Below are 16,074 nucleotides of genomic sequence, written 5' to 3'. Positions count from 1 at the left end.
GGAAGATCCCGCATGCCGGGGAGCAACTAAGCGTGTGCGCCACAACTACTGAGCTTGTGCTCTAGAGCCCTCGAGCCACAACTACTGAGCCCGTGTGCAATAACTACTGAAGCTTGCGGGCACGTAGAGCCTGTGCTCCACAACAAGAGAAGCCACCACAATGAGAAGCCTGCACACCGCAATGAAGAGTAGCCCCTGCTCACCACAACTAGAGAAAGCCCATGCGCAGCAATGAAGACCCAACACAGTCAAAAATAAATAATAAATAAATACATTTATAAAGAAAGAAAGAAAGAACATGTATATCATCCTAAGAAGGAAGGCTAAAGACAAACCCTTACCGTATACCAAATGCTATCCTAAACGTTTAAAAAAAAAAAATCTTCCAACAAACAAAAGTCCAGTACCAGATGGCTTCACAGGTGAATTCTGTCAAACATTTAGAGAAGAACTAACACCCATCCTTCTCAAACTCTTCCAAAAAATTGCAGAGGAAGGAACACTCCCAAACTCATTCTATGAGACCACCATCACCCTGATACCAAAACCAGACAAAGATACTACAAAAAAAGAAAATTACAGACCAATATCACTGATGAATATAGATGCAAAAATGCTAGCAAACAGAATCCCACAACACATTAAAAGGATCATACACCATGATCAAGTGGGATTTATCCCAGGGATGCAAGGATTCTTCAATATACTCAAATCAATCAATGTGATACACCATATTAATAAATTGAAGAAGAAAAACCATATCATTATCTCAATAGGTTCAGAAAAAGCTTTTGACAGAATTCAACACCCATTTATCATAAAGAATCTCCAGAAAGTGGGCATAGAGGGAACCTACCTCAACATAATAAAGGCCATATACTAGAAACCCACAGCAAACATCATTCTCAATGGTGAAAAACTGAAACCATTTCCTCGAAGATCAGGAACAAGACAAGGATGTCCACTCTCACAACTAGTATACAACATAGTTTTGGACATCCTAGCCGTGGCAATCAGAGAAGAAAAAGGAATAAAAGGAAAACAAATTGGAAAAGAAGAAGTAAAACTGTCACTGTTCGCAGATGACATGATACTATACATAGAGAATCCTAAAGATGCCACCAGAAAACTACTAGAGCTAATCAATGAATTTGGTAAAGTTGCAGGATACAAAATTAATGCACAGAAATCTCTGGCATTCCTATACACTAATGATGAAAAATCTGAAAAAGTAATTAAGGAAATACTCCCACTTACTATTGCAACAAAAAGAATAAAATACCTAGTAATAAACCTACCTAGGGAGACAAAAGACCTGTATGCAGAAAACTGTAAGACACTGATGAAAGAAATTAAAGATGATACCAACAGATGGAGAGATATACCATGTTCTTGGGTAGGAAAAATCAATATTGTGAAAATGACTGTACTACCCAAAGCAATCTACAGATTCAATGCAATCCCTATAAATTACTATTGACATTTTTTTACAGAACTCGAACAAAAAATCTTAAAATTTGTATGGAGACACAAAATACCCCGAATAGCCAAAGCAATCTTGAGGGGAAAAAAACGGAGCTGGAGGCATCAGGCTCCCTGACTTCAGTCTATACTACAAAGCTACAGTAATCAAGACATTATGGTACTGGCATAAAAAGAGAAATATAGATCAATGGAACAGGATAGAAAGCCCAGAGATAAACGCATGCACCTACGGTCAACTAATCTATGACAAAAGAGGCAAGTATATACAATGGAGAAAAGACAGTCTCTTCAATAAGTGGTGCTGGGAAAACTGGACAGCTACATGTAAAAGAATGAAATTAGAACACTCCCTAACGCCAAACACAAAAATAAACGCAAAATGGAATAGATACCTAAATGTAAGACCGGACACTATCAAACTCTTAGAGGAAAACATAGGAAGAACACTCTTTGATATAAATGACAGCAAGATCTTTTTGTTGTTGTTGTTTTTGTTTTGCGGTACGCGGGCCTCTCACTGTTGTGGCCTTTTCCCGTTGTGGAGCACAGGCTCCGGATGCGCAGGCTCAGCGGCCATGGCTCACGGGCCCAGCCACTCCGTGGCATGTGGGATCTTCCCGGACCGGGGCACGAACCCATGTCCCCTGCATTGGCAGGTGGACTCTCAACCACTGCGCCACCAGGCAAGCCCGAAGATCTTTTTTGATCCACCTCCTAGAGTAATGGAAATAACAAAAATAAACAAATGGGACCTAATGAAACTGCAAAGCTTTTGCACGGCAAAGGAAACCAGAAACAAGATGAGAGGACAATCCTTAGAATGGGAGAAAATTACAAACGAATCGACGGACAAAGGATTAATCTCCAAAATATATAAACAGCTCATGCAGCTCCATATTAAAAAAACAAACAACCCAATCCAAAAATGGGCAGAAGACCTAAATAGACTTTTCTCCAAAGAAGACATACTGATGGCCAAGAAGCACATGAAAAGCTGCTTAACATCACTAAGTTTTAGAGAAATGCAAATCAAAACTACAATGAGGTATCACCTGACATCAGTCAGAATGGGCATCATCAGAAAATCTACAAACAACAAATGCTGGAGAGGATGTGGAGAAAAGGGAACCCTCCTGCACTGTTGGTGGGAATGTAAATTGATACAGCCACTATGGAGAACAGTATGGAGGTTCCTTAAAAAATAAAAGTAGAAGTACCATATGACCCAACAATCCCATGACTGGACATATGCACAAAGAAAACCGTAATTTAAAAAGACACATGCACCCCAGTGTTCATTGCAGCACTATTTACAATAGCCAGGTCATGGAAGCAACCTAAATGCCCATCGAGAGATGAATGGGTAAAGAAGATGTGGTACGTATATACAATGGATTATTACTCAGCCATGAAAAAGAATGAAATTGGGTCATTTGTAGAGAAGTGGATGGATCTAGAGACTGTCATACAGAATGAAGTAAGTCAGAAAGAGAAAAACAAATATTATATATTAACACATGTATGTGCAACCTTGAAAAATGGTACAGATGAACCGGTTTGCAGGGCAGAAATTGAGACAGATGTAGAGAACAAACGTATGGACACCAAGGGGAGAAAGTGGTGGTGGTGGTGGTGATGGTGTGATGAATTTGGAGATTGGGATTGTCATGTATATACTGATGTGTATAAAATGCATGACTAATAAGAACCTGCTGTATAAAATATAAATAAAAGAAAAAGAATATTAAAAAAAAATTGAAATTCTTAAGAAAAAAGGAAGAAAAAAAACCAGCAACAGCAACAACAAAAAGTGTCTCACAAAAGTCCTACTTTATTTAGAGGTATTTTTGAGGATGTGACAGTTTTGGTAAGTCCTGATATATATATATATATATATATATATATATATATATATATATATATATTTTTTTTTTTTTTTTTTGGCGGTACGTGGGCCTCTCACTGTTGTGGCCTCTCCCGTTGCGGAGCACAGGCTCCGGACGCGCAGGCTCAGCGGCCACGGCTCACGGGCCTAGCCACTATAAAATAGGCATGATGGTACTTACTTCGTAAGGTAGTATTTACATGTCTGAAGTGGTAAGCAGTCAGTAAAGGGAAAGTATAATTTTTAATACTGTAGTACTTAGCAGTAGCCTAATAGTCTCTGATTTCTGGTTAATTATAGTTTTTGCCATCATCTTTTTCTTTAATCTTTCAACTAATGGGGAAATGCAAGTGTTAGTCTTCTGTGGCATATTTTTTTCTGTCAAATGGGGATGGGAGCTGTTTAGCTATATGGAAGTAACCCTGTGGCTCTCTGTTTGGCTCTGTGTTATATTTTGGTTATTTGCAAAAAAAGAAAAAAAAAAGGTAACTGTAGAGGTTTATGGCCAATGAGGTCAATTTCTGTTGTATAGAGAACATGTGGAATTAGCCTTATTGTAGTCCCCTAAAGCAGGAAAAATAATATTATTCTTATTTTACAGCTGAGGAAAGTGAGACTTAAGTTAGGTGACATCCAGAGTCATACTGGGAGAGCCAGGACTTGATCTAGGTTTTTTTGAGTTTACATCTGCCTCTCCTTCATGGGAAATTTTATATATTAGCTCAGCCAGCACATGCTATGTCCAGTTCAAGTTACCCATAAAACTCAATATTCTGCAAGTTATCTTATTTCTTTTATGTTGTTGACAATACATTACCTGGCATTTGGACATGTTCTCAGTGTTTCTGTGTTTCCATCATATACCAGATATATATTTCTACAGGAAAAAAATGTTATTGATAAAAGTTAGGAGAACCAAAAAAACCACAAAAAACAAAAACTTACCTAACAAATAATGTGACGTGTTTAGCAGGGTTTCCTACTCTCATTCATTGCAACCTTATAGTATTCAGCTATAGTTTAGTTTTTGTTAGTAGACCTAGGGACCTAAAGATACTTCTATGGGAATATGCATTCTAGGTTACAAACAGCCAATTTAAGAAAGATAATTCTGGAGTATAATCTATTTGGAAGTTGGAGACAGTTTGCACAAATAGAGTTTGGATCAGTGGTACCGGAAATGCAAATCAAGATAGAAACCTTACCTTTATAGGATTGGTGAGAATAAAATGAAATAATATTATATATATATTATTATATAAAGTACCTAACATAGTGCTTGCCTCTGTAATTGCTAGTAGATTCTCAAAAAATGATAGCTCCTTTTTCCCTTTCACCCATAATACTGATCCTCAATGATTACCAACAGTACTTAATATAATCTCCATTCTGTCTCTGAACTAGGACAGAACAACCTTATCTTAACACCAGACTGCTAGCCAGTGTCTTGTCAAAGCCTTTCAAGGCTCTTCTTTTTTCTTTTTATTTTTTTTTACATCTTTATTGGAGTATAATTGCTTTACAATGGTCTGTTAGTTTCTGCTTTGTAACAAAGTGAATCAGCCATACATATACATATGTACCCATATCTCTTCCCTCTTGCGTCTCCCTCCCTCCCACCCTCCCCATCCCACCCCTCCAGGTGGTCACAAAGCACCAAGCTCTTCTTAACTGCCAGCATCAAATGGTTCATTCACTTTGAATAGACTGTTAACTCCTGAGAGTGTCATATCCTTATTTTTCTTTCTTGGCATTCTCGGAAAAATGTCCATGTGTATTCCTTCTGATTTTCTTATTCTTCCCCACCTTCAGGCAAAATGAAAAGAGTAAACATAGTTATATATTGGTGTTAGATGTGATATTTTAAAAATAAACTTATTTATTTATTTATTTTTGGCTGTGTTGAGCCTTCGTTGCTGCATGCGGGCTTTCTCTAGTTGCAGTGAGCAGGGGCCACTCTTCGTTGTGGTGTACGGGCTTCTTATTGCGGCGGCTTCTCTTGTTGCAGAGCACAGGCTCTAGGCACGTGAGCTTAAGTAGTTGTGGAACGCGGGCTTACTTACTCCTCACCATGTGGGATCTTCCCGGACCAGGGCTCGAACCCGTGTCCCCTGCGTTGGCAGGCAGATTCTCAACCACTGCGCCGCCAGGGAAGCCCAGGAGCACAGTCTTAAAGGAGATGCACTTGTGAAAACAAGACACTGCAATATATTTTGATGCTTGAGAGGATACCGCAGCGGCTCCCAAGAGGAAGGGCCTAGCTTCCTTCTGGGGAGGAAGAAGCCTCCAGAGGTGAATGATGACCACCAGAAGCCGCTGGTTCTGGTGCGTTGCCTGGGTGATAATTTTAAAGCAACATGGTTTACATATCACTTAGCAAGCATTTATCACCTACTATGTTCTAGGCATTGTTCTAGAACTGTGGGACGCAGCAATGAATGAAACCATCAAATAAACCTATGGATAATTTCTACCCCTGTGGACTTTACATTGTATATCAGTGTTATTTCCGTAAGTAATGACAGTAACAATTTTCTGGCTCCATACATTTTTGCTTTTTTCTACACTCTTTCAGGTATAATTCAGGCCTAACAGGCCACAATTTTGAAAGTGTATGTAAGTTAAGCACAACAAAATAGTTTTATATGTATTTGTATGTATATTATATTTAGGTATTGTAGAAGGAGTATTGAAAGTGGGTAATCTGTGCTCTAGTTCTAACTCTCCTCTAACTAAATGTGCAGCTTGGCAGGTTATATAAACTCCTCCAACCATGTGTAAAATTGGAAGGAACTCTAAGTTTCCTTCAGCTCTAAGAAATTTTTGTGATTTTAAAGTTTTAAAAAAGGTATATAAAAAGTAGCTTCTCTATAGAATGTGTTATTATTCTAATGATAGTGTTATCTCAGTGCAGATCCAGAATTCAAACCTTATTCTTTATAAGTTAAAACTGTATCACCTATACCAACTATACTGAATGAGAAGCAAGGAGACTAGGTAAGAAGACTACTGATAAACCAAAATCCTTACCTCTTTGCAGTTTCTATACTTCAGCGTTTCTACTTAAAAATTTCCCATCCTGGTTATGGGTAAGGATTTACCCAAAGATCTGAATATGGAACATTCTCTTTTATGATAAATTCCCAACAACCTCAATATTGGTTAAATAGATATGGTAAAAGCATATAGAACAAAAGATACTTTTTGGTAGAGAAGCACAATTTTAAATGATGCTACACATTCTTTAGCTTTTAGGTTTAAAGAAATCCCTTTCTCTGTTGCTGGCCACTGTTGCATGTTTTCAAGAATAGGTGAGGAGTGTGAATAGGAATTTAAAAAAACAACCCCATATCCCCTAGCATAGTGCTAAGTACATGGAAGATATTCGATAAGTGCTTACTGATACTGATTCATTAGATTGTCAAGAACTGTGAAAAGTCTGAGATTTTACTCTACTTACAAGTTAGCCTGCCACAGTTTCATGGATGCTGGTAGAAGATATGAGACTCTGGATCAGAGAGGAAGGACAGTTTATTACTCACAGCAATAGCAGTAGCCAGAGCGTGATCATTTCTGCCAATCTCTGAACACCTATTCCCACATGGTGACATGAAGAGGGCCAGATAATACCTGCACGTGCAGTGGGTTGAGTTATAGCAGAGGAGCTCTGAGCCTCAGAACCTCAAATCTTTTATAACGTGGAATGAGCATGCTTGCCCTTTGCTCTGGAAGGAGACATCTTTTTCTTCTAAGGCTCTAACCATATCTGCCCTTGCCTTTAGAGGCACATCTTATCTTCCAGGTCTGTTTTCTATACCAGGGGTCCCCAACCCCTTGGACGTAGACTGGTAGCGGTCCACAGCCTGTTATGAACCAGGCAGTACAGCAGGAAGTGAGCTGCGGGCGAGTGAGTGAAGCTTCATCTGCCGCTCCCCATCGCTCCCCATTGCTCGCATTACTGCCTGAACCATCCACCCCCCCATTCCCCCCGCCCAGAAGGTTGGAGGCCGCTGTTCTATACAGACATCCTTGAGAAGACACTACAAAAGAATCAGAAGTCAGTGCCTCTGTTCACAAGATAGGCTGAAAAGAGAGACTCATGGAGAATTGTCTCCCAACATAAATTCTTTACTAGAGTTATTCTTATATTAAAGGATGAAAAGGCAAATTTAGATTTCATCTTCTTTATCTCTATTCACTAAAATACTAGAAACTGATAAACATGTGACATTTATTTAAAAATCTTCAGAGAAGAGTACACTCTGAAAGTAGTATTTAAGTAAATTCTTGAATGTTGTTGAATGCACACATCAAACATTTGACTATATTTACATTTTGAATCAAGGGGGATGGAAAGGGAGCTTATATAACAATTCAAGTGCTTTACATATAAAGTAATGAGACTGCATGTCAATGTCCAGGGATTTAGAGAGTGTTCAAAAACACAAGCTGAACATATTGTACAACCATGACATTTAAGATGTTTTAAATTAAAAAAGTTTAATTCAAGACTTTCATTCACTTTTTCAAATACCTTAATGAAATGAAACCCCAGATACTATGTTTATGTTCTTCTGAGGGTCTGTTAATGAATATAGATGTACCCCTTACATTAAGTTGGAATTGGTTAGCCACTTGACTAGTATTGTTTGCAAACAAACCAATAAACAAACAACAACAACATAAAACCCCGCAAACCAAAGACCAATGAAAACGAACCAGCAACCAAAATTACTGCCTGTATCTTTAAATTCTTATATGTGTTTTGGAATTTGTTTGACAAAGTTAAGTTGGTTTTAAAATTTAGCACAGTGACTCAGTTGCAGCTGTTCCAAATAATTGGTCATGAGCTTTTTATACTATCTGGCTTAATTTAACAGAGTACAGCTTCCTGCCATTTTTTCTTCTCTGTGATCCAGAATCTGAAATATACACATCTTAAGGGATTATATCAATTGTTCATATTTAAGAATAACAATCTAGCATTGGCTTTACGAAGAGCAGTTTTTATATACTTTTTATTTTAGATACTTTCATCTGGATAGACAAAATATAATAGGAATTGCAATGTATTTTTAAAATAAGAAACCTGTGCTCATTGTATGAATTTAGAAAACTCAGGCATATAAAGAAGTAATCCTTACACTTAGAGATAGCTACTTAAACATTTGGCATATGACCCAATAACTACGTCTTGACATCTGATTTACTAGTTTTGCAATGATTAAAACTATTTATATATTATTGTGGTGGAAGTCAATACATACATAAACAAATCACCAGTCCTGATTCAGTGAGAACCATTTCCCTTAAAAAAAATATATATATATACTTCCTTACTCACATTAGCAACAACAGTACAACCACAGCAACAAAACAAAAAGGTGTGCTCCTAGTATATCTTAACAATAAACATTAGCTACTTGACAACCATAAAGAGGAGTTAGCACCTACCTGACCGGGTTACATAAGATCTTTATATAGGCAGGTGTTTTCCCTTGGACTGTTTTCGTGTCCTCAAAGCACAGTTTAACTGTGGCGCTGCAATGTTTAAGTCTGTTGCACATTTTTGGTCCTAATTCTCCTGTATAGAAGAGGAACATAACAGTTGTAACACATGCACTGAAGTTTATTTCTCTGTTCAACTCTTAACTCATGTATTTATTTGAAATATGATTATAGGGAAAAATGAGCTGGTTTTTAATAAACATATCAGATCCTATACCTTTGAATGGATATTTATTCCTTTAAAGTAGTCATCTTGGGAGACTATAGGTTTATTCCAACTATTCTGTCATTACTGTTTACATTTCTTAGGGATTAGGCATGGGCATCTTTTGTAAGAGTGAAAGCATGAAAGAGAGAGTAAAAGAACTGAAGGAACAAGAGCATCAGCAGGAGAGTCCCACTGTTGTGTCCATCTTCATATTTTCAGCCAAACATTTAGAGAAGCCTCGTACTGGGGACTCCGGCTGGATCCTATTTAGACTCTCAACTGAGACTTGATGGACATATGGGCTAAAGACATGTATGTGTATAGAAGTTGATTATCTCTGATTAAGATTTACACCTAGCATCAGAATACATAGCATCAGTGCGTTGATTAGGGACAGAATATTCCAGGTACATTTTCACAAAGCTACCTTCCAGCAGCTCTCTTTAGTTCCAGTGGTTTTTGTTAAGATGTAGAGGTGCTAAAGTGAAGGAGGGAGAGAGAGGAAATCTTGGTTCTGATTTTGTGATATTATTTAGTTTTTCAGCAAACGTTGGCAATGTTAATGGAAAACCCGAATGAACTTTTTGGCCAACCCAATATTTTTGCCTCCTATAGAATTGTATTAATATGATTACTTAAATCTAAAAAATAGAAAATTGAGAAGACTGAAAGATAGAATTTTACTAAGGGTGAAAAAAGGTCAAGACTACTGCTGTAGTCTTAGAGTGCCAGAAAGCAAGAAGAGGGCTCTCTTTCCCAGTTCTTTCAGGGATACTCCCAAACTTTATCATTCTCTTTGAATTTTCACCTCCTTTCCCATATTCTTCACTCTCAATTGGCGACCTGAATTCCTACTTCATTGGGAAAATGGAGTCCGTAACACATGAACTCTCTCATTTTTATACATTCTACTTAATATTTGCTTGTATATATTGATTTACTTGTATTTATATTTTGTGGTGAACATTTGTTTGTTATTTCCCCCAGGATATTTTCCTATTCCTCCTAACAGTATCTGGTCTCCTAGTCTTACAGTTTAGGTGGTAGCTACTCTGGAACAAGATGTAGGGAATGTTCAAGAGCAGTGGTGATCTTGTTCTATATCCTTTCCCATATCCTTGTTCTATATGTTGTTGTAATTATTCCTATTTTATACTAACCCTTCATTTTCTTGGCTAAATTCTTAATCGGTTCTCTCTCTCTGCCACTCTCTCTTTCTCCAGCTTTATTGAAATATAATTCATGTATACAAATCACTCTTTCAAAGTGTACAATTTAATATTTTTTAGTATATTCACAGTGTTGAGCCATCACCATGATCTAATTGTAGAACGTTTTTCTCTCCCTAAAAAAATCCCTGTACCCATTAGCACTCATTAACCCCTTTCCCCATCCTAAGCAACCATAACCTACTTTTTATCTGTGTGCATTTGCCTGTTTTGGACATTTTGTATAAATAGGATCATACAATATGTTGTCTTTGTGACTGGTGTCTTTCACTCAGTATAACTCAGGTCATCCATGCTGTAACATGTGTCAGTACATCATTTCTTTTTTTTTTTCTGATTGGGATAAAATACACATAACAAAATCTATCATTTTAATCATTTTTAAATGTACAATTCAGTGACATGTAGTACATTCACGATGTTGTGTAACTGTCACAACTACCTAGTTCCAGAACATTTTCATCACCTAAAAAAGAAACCCTGTACCTATTAAAGTCACTCCCCATCACCCCCTCCCCCAGCCTCTAATTTGGCAGCCACTAATTTGGCAACCACTAATCTGCTTTTGGATTTGCTTATTCTGGATATTTCATATAAATTAAATCATGTAAGGTGAAGTCTTTTGTGTCTGGTTTCTTATTTTCTTAAATTTATTTTATTGAAGTATAGTTGATTTACAGTGTTGTGTTAATTTCTGCTGTACAGCAAATTGATTCAGTTATATATATATACACATTCTTTTTCATATTTCTTCCATTATGGTTTACCATAGGATATTGAATATAGTTCCCTGTGCTGTATACTGTAGGACGTTGTTGTTTATCCATTCTATGTATAATAGTTTGTATCTGCTAATCCAAAACTCCTAATCCATCCCTTCCCCAACCCCCCTTGACAATCACAAGTCTGTTCTCTATGTCTGTGAGTCTGTTTCTGTTTCATAGATAAATTCATTTGTGTCGTATTTTAGATTCCACATACAAGTAATATCATGGTATTTGTCTTTCTCTTTCTGATTTACTTCACTGCATATGATAATCTCTAGGTCTATCCAAGTTGCTGCAAATGGCATTATTACATTCCTCTTTATGGCTGGTTAGTATTCCATTGTATGTGTATATATATATATACCACATCTTCTTTATCCATTCATCTGTCGATGAACATTTAGGTTGTTTCCATTTCTTGGCTCTTGTAAATAGTGTTGCAATGAACATTGGGGTGCCTGTATCTTTCTGAATTATGTTTTTCTCTGGATATATGCCCAGCAGTGGAATTGCAGGATCATATGGCAACTCTACTTTTAGTTTTTTGAGGAAATTTCATACTGTTTTCCACAGTGGCTGCACCAACTTACATTCCCACCAATAGTTTAGGAGGGTTCCTTTTCCCCCACACCCTCTGCAGAATTTATTATTTATAGACTTTTTAATGATGGCTATTCTGTGTGTGTAAAGTGGTACCTCATTGTAGTTTTGATTTCCACTTCTCAAATAATTAACAATGTTGAGCATCTTTTCATGGGCCTGTTGGCACTCTGTATGTTTTCTCTAGAGAAATGTCTATTTAGATCTTCTGCCCAGTTTTTCGATTTTTTTTTTGTTGTTATTGAGTTGTGTGAGCTGTTTGTATATTTTGGAAATTAAGCTCTAGTTGGTTGCATCATTTGCAAATACTTTCTCCCAGTCCATAGGTTGTCTTCTCATTTTGTTTATTGTTTCCTTTGCTGTACAAAATGTGTCTGGCTTCTTTTATTTAGCATAATGTTTTCAAGGTTCACCCATGTCATAACATTTATTTTATTTCATTATCCTTAAATGACAGGAGAATAGTCCAGTTAATGAATATACTAAATTTTATTTATTCATTAATCAGTTATTATTAACATTAAAAAATTGATGTATAATTGACTTACAGTATTATATATTAGTTTCAGGTGTATAACATGGTGATTCAGTATTTTTATACATTACAAAATGATTGCCATGATAAGTCTAGTTGCTATCTGTCACCATACAAAATTATTACAATATTATTGACTATATTGCCTATGCTGTACATTACATCCATGTGGCTTATTTATTTAGTAACTAGAAGTTTGTACCTCTTAATCTCCCTCACCTATTTCATTCATCCCTTCCACCCTCCCTCCCCTCTGGCAACCACAGGTTTGATCTCATTATCTATGAGTCTGTTTCTGTTTTGTTATATTTGTTCTATTGTTTCAATTTTTATTTTCCATGTATAAGCGAAATCATATGGTATTTGTCTTTCTCTGTTGGACTTATTTCACTTAGCATAATACTCTCTAGGTTCATCCATGTTGGTGCAAATGGCAAGATTTTATCCTTTTTTATGGCAGAGTAATATTCCATTGTATACATATATCACATCTTTATCCATTCATCTATTGATGAGCATTTAGATTGCTTCCATATCTTGGCTCTTGTAAATAATGTTCTAATGAACATAGGGGTGCATATATCTTTTCAAATTGTTTTTTTCTTTGTTTTTTTGGGAAAAATAACCAGAAGTGGAATTGCTAGCTTATATGATAGTTCTATTTTTAATTTTTTTTGAGGAATCTCCATACTGTTTCTGTAGTGGATGCACCTATTTACATTCCCACCAACAGTTAACTAGGTTTCCCTTTTCTGCACATCCTCAATAACTCTAGTTACTTGTTGTCTTTCTGATAATAGCAATTCTGACAGGTGTGAGTTGATATCTCATTGTGGTTTTGATTTGCATTTCCCTGATGATTAGTGATGTTGAGCATCTTTTCATGTACCTGTTGGCCATCTGTGTGTCTTCTTTGGGAAAATGTCTAGTCACATCCTCTGCTCATTTTTAAATCAGGTTGTATGTTTTTTTGATGTTGAGTTGTATGAATTTTTTGTATATTTTTGATATTAACCCCTTGTCTGGTATATTGTTTGCAAATATCTTCTCACATTCACTAGGCTACCTTTTCATTTTTTTGGTAGTTTTCTTTTTTTTTTTTAACATCTTTATTGGAGTATAATTGCTTTACAATGGTGTGTTAGTTTCTGCTTTATAACAAAGTGAATCAGTTATACATATGTCCCCATATCTCCTCCCTCTTGCATCTCCCTCCCTCCCACCCTCCCTATCCCCCCCCTCTAGGTGGTCACAAAGCACCGAGCTGATCTCCCTGTGCTATGTGGCTGCTTCCCACTAGCTATCTGTTTTACGTTTGGTAGTGTATATATTTTGTTGGTAGTTTTCTTGGCTCTGCAAAAGCTTTTCAGCTTGATGTAGACCCATTTGTTTATTTTTTCTTTTGTTTAACTTCCTTGAGAAGACATATCCCCAAAAAATTGCTAAGACTGATGTCAAAGAGCATACTGTGTTTTCTTCTAAGAGTGTTATGGTTTCATGTCTTAGATTTAAGTCCATAATCTATATTAAGCTCATTTTTGTACACTGTGTGAAAAAGTACGAAAATACTCCAGTTTGATTCTTTTGCATTTAGCTTCCCAGATTTTCCAACACCATTTATTGAAGAGGATATTTTTTCCCCATTGTATATTCTTGCCTCATTTGTCATAGATTAGTTGCCCATACAAGTGTGGGTTTATTTTTAGGATCTTTATTCTGCTCCATTGATCTATGTGTCTGTTTTTGTGCCAGTACCATAATGTGTTTTTTTTCTTTTAGTATTAGTTGTTCTTTTTGTTTGTTTGTGTTTTTATACTGCAGGTTCTTATTAGTCATCAATTTTATATGCATCAGTGTATACATGTCAATCCCAATCGCCCAGTTTAGCACACCACCATACCCACCCCACCGTGGTTTTCTCCCCTTGGTGTTCATACGTTTGTTCTCTACATCTGTGTCTCAACTTCTGCCCTGCAAACCGGTTCATCTGTACCGTTTTTCTAGGTTCCACATACATGCATTAATATACGATATTTATTTTTCTCTTTCTGACTTACTTCACTCTGTATGACAGTCTTTAGATCCATCCACGTCTCAACAACTGACTCAGCTTCGTTCCTTTTTAAGGCTGAGTAATATTCCATTGTATATATGTACCACAACTTCATTATCCATTCATCTGTCTATGGGCATTTATGTGGCTTCCATGACCTGGCTATTGTAAATAGTGCTGCAGTGAACATTGGGGTGCACGTGTCTTTTTGAATTATGGTTTTCTTTGGGTATATGCCCAGTAATGGAATTGCTGGATCATATGGTAATCCTATTTTTAGTTTTTTAAGGAGCCTCCATACTGTTCTCCATAGTCTGTATCAATTTACAGTCCCACCAACAGTGCAAGAGGGTTCCCTTTTCTCCACACCCTCTCCAGCATTTGTTGTTTGTAGATTTTCTGATGATGCCCATTCTAACTACTTACTGTAGTTTTGATTTGCATTTCTCTAATAATTAGTGATGTTGAGCAACTTTTCATGTGCTTCTTGGCCATCTGTATATTTTCTTTGGAGAAATGTCTATTTAGGTCTTTTGCCCATTTTTGGATTGGGTTGTTTGTTTCTTTAATATTGAGCTGCATGAGGTGTTTATATATTTTGGAGATTAATCCTTTGTCCATTGATTCATTTGCAAATATTTTCTCCCATTCTGAGGGTTGTCTTTTCGTCTTGTTTATGGTTTCTTTGCTGTGCAAAAGCTTTGAATTTTCATTAGGTCCCATTTGTTTATTTTTGTTTTTATTTCCGTTAATCTAGAAGGTGGATCAAAAAAGATCTTGCTGTGATTTTTGTCAAAGAGTGTTCTTCGTATGTTTTCCTCTAAGAGTGTTATAGTGTCTGCTCTTACATTTAGGTCTCGAACCCATTTTGAGTTTATTTTTGTGTATGGTGTTAGGGAGTGTTCTAATTTCATTCTTTTACATGTAGCTGTCCAGTTTTCCCAGCACCACTTATTGAAGAGACTGTCTTTTCTCCATTGTATATCTTTGCCTCCTTTGTCATAGATTAGTTGACCATAGGTGCGTGGGTTTATCTCTGGGCTTTCTATCTTGTTTCATTGATCTGTGTTTCTGTTTATGTTCCAGCACCATACTGTCTTGATTACTGTAGCTTTGTAGTATAGTCTGAAGTCAGGGAGTCTGATTCCTCCAGCTCGTTTTTTTCCCTCAAGACTGCTTTGGCTACTTGGGGTCTTTTGTGTCTCCATACGAATTTTAAGATGATTTGTTCTAGTTCTGTAAAAAATGCCATTGGTACTTTGATAGGGGTTGCATTGAATCTGTAGATTGCTTTGGGTAGTATAGTCATTTTCACAATATTGAGTCTTCCAATCCAAGAGCATGGTATATCTTTCCATCTGTTGGTATCATCTTTAATTCCTTTCATTAGTGTCTTATTGTTTTCTGCATACAGGTCTTTTGTCTCCCTAGGTAGGTTTATTCCTAGGTATTTTATTCTTTTTGTTGCAGTGGTAAATGGGAGTGTTTCCATAATTTCTCTTTCACATTTTTCATCATTAGTGTATAGGAATGCCAGAGATTTCTGTGCATTAATTTTGTATCCTGCAACTTTACCAAATTCATTGATTAGCTCTAGTAGTTTTCTGGTGGCATTTTTAGGATTCTCAGTATCATGTCATGTGCAAACAGTGACAGTTTTACGTCTTATTTTCCAATTTGTATTCCTTTTATTTAGTTTTCTTCTCTGATTGCTGTGGCTAGGACCTCCAAAACTATGTTGAATAATAGTGGTGAGAGTGGACATCCTTGTCTCGTTCCTGATCTTCGAGGAAATGGTTTCAGT

The 16,074-nt window shown here is 36.6% G+C and overlaps 1 protein-coding gene across 14 annotated transcripts in view; it reads left to right on the top strand.

The window, feature by feature from the left end:
• RIMS2 (regulating synaptic membrane exocytosis 2) overlaps positions 1-16,074 on the top strand; it is a gene marked incomplete at its 5' end in the record, with an annotated part of 569,746 nt that overhangs the window by 37,841 nt on the left and 515,831 nt on the right. The window lies entirely within an intron of this gene.

Source organism: Grampus griseus (assembly GCF_964374135.1).
Source record: "Grampus griseus genome assembly, chromosome: 17".
Lineage (NCBI taxonomy): Eukaryota > Metazoa > Chordata > Mammalia > Artiodactyla > Delphinidae > Grampus > Grampus griseus.
Note: the sequence above shows the minus strand (reverse complement) of the source record. Positions and strands in the feature narration are given on the sequence as shown.